This window comes from Aplysia californica, unplaced genomic scaffold (genome assembly GCF_000002075.1).
Source record: "Aplysia californica isolate F4 #8 unplaced genomic scaffold, AplCal3.0 scaffold00880, whole genome shotgun sequence".
In the NCBI taxonomy this organism is placed as follows: domain Eukaryota; kingdom Metazoa; phylum Mollusca; class Gastropoda; order Aplysiida; family Aplysiidae; genus Aplysia; species Aplysia californica.
In genome coordinates this window covers 270,494-272,426 of record NW_004798150.1, presented here as the reverse complement: position 1 = coordinate 272,426, position 1,933 = coordinate 270,494, and positions in this window count along the sequence as shown.

Here is a 1,933-nt window from a genome sequence, read left to right as displayed (position 1 = left end):
TAATTTTTGCATCTCTCAAGATTTGCTCCATTCCGGTAGAAGTAGAATGTAAATATCGTAAGCCAATAGCTTTCGGCTGACGTTAATGCACCGATAATTCCTTCCATAGAAAGGGGGTCCAGCTAGTACAATTTACGATCCAAATAAATCACTACCTCAGAATTACCAAGTTTTTCCTGCTCAGTAGGCCCTAGTATCTCGTTTTGAAAAATTTTACGTTAAAAAAAATTGAGTTCCTCATTATGTCAAGCTTTTTCGAATGCAGTTCTTTGATAATGACTGCTAATAATCTTGCGATTTTGATAAAACAGATAAAACATTTGTGAGGCAGCGTGGTGGAATCAAGTTCTCATCAAAATAATCAAATTGAAGAAACTTGCATTTTTCCGCAGGTTTGTGGGGGTTTTTGGGGGTTTTTTTTGGCTCAAACACCTTTCATGCCCATTTAAGAACTCATTTCTGTCTGGATTTTTCTGAAAAACGTTGATTAAAGCCACAAAAAAATGTAATTTTCAGTTACGAGAAACTCTTCAGATTTTATAAGGGAATAGCTAAACTTTGGCGGCTCTTTTCTATATAATTTTTCCTCTGAAAACAGGTGACCCCCATCTCCTTCATTCGCAAATATTTCGACTTGCATTCAAGATAAATGGATATTTTTTTATCCCAATAAAGACAAGTGAACAAGCTTTAAGATGATACCAATAACTCTACAAGCCCAAAAATTGACGAGAGCCTGATTCCACCACGCTGCCTCGCATTTGGTTTCTGACCTCATGGTATCAGTAACTCAAACAGCCATGTCAAATAGAACTTAGTCATTGTGAAGTAGCGAAGTAGTGTCAGTGGGTGGGTGGAGCATCGTTAACAAACATAACTTAGCCGTTGTTAACTTTTTGTTTCACTAAGCATGCAGAAAGAGATTTTGAAAAAAAATCATAAATGGGGCTCTCGTTCTGTAGAGGTTCTGTGTTCGCCTCTCGTTCAATAGGTCTCTGGTTCGAAACCTAACCGGGACGGACATTTTCTTCTCTAAAATTGTCTCCTGTCACTTCCTGTCCTGCTGTCCTAGCCATGTTCTGTTGTCTGCTTTCGTCTCGTCTCTACTTTCTGCACTCCCCCCCCCCTTTTTTGTGCTCTCTCTTCTGGGGCCTGGCTCTTTTTGAAGCCTTTTTACGTCTAATCCTTGGCGTCTTCTTACTAAATAAACTGCTGTCTTTCAGCAACACCCTTGATCTTAGGGTAGGTAAGATCTAACACCTAGCCTTCTCGGATAAGTGCGAAACATGTCAATCTCCGAGGTCCTGTTTGCAAGCTGCTCACGTTAAAGATCCCTTGGTGATCCTAAAATCGACTACAGTTGGCTTCGGTTGCCTCCCAGCCAAAACTCAAAATTGACTCAAATCAACCCAAAAAATTGAATGCTTAATGTGTCCCACGCGCTCATAAATAGCTTCATGTTAATGCAGTTGTGAACGCTGTAAAACACTTATAAAACAAACAAAAAAGGATGAAAAAAATAGTTTGCGACCTCAGTGCTTTCTTGTCCTATCTCGATTTCTTTTTTTCAAAAGTGAAAATGTGACTTCGTCTTATTATGCTCATTCTTTCTTATGAGCTGCTGTCACTGTTATTAAACATGGAGATAAGACGAGAAAGCTTTGGGGTCGCAAATTTTAAGAAAGAATCTTAAATCGCATGACCGATAATTGTAAATGTACCGTAAAAAGTAGGCAGTGTTTATTGCGGAATTTCCCGGACCACACGAGACAGAGAGCTTTTGCATGCGGTCTTTGGGAGGCGGTGCGTTGTGATTTTTGTATTACTTGAAACATGACGCACTTTTACGTCTCTCTCTCTCTCTGTCTCTCTGTCTCTCTGTCTCTCTGTCTCTCTGTCTCTCTCTCTCTCTCTCTCTCTCTCTCTCTCTCTC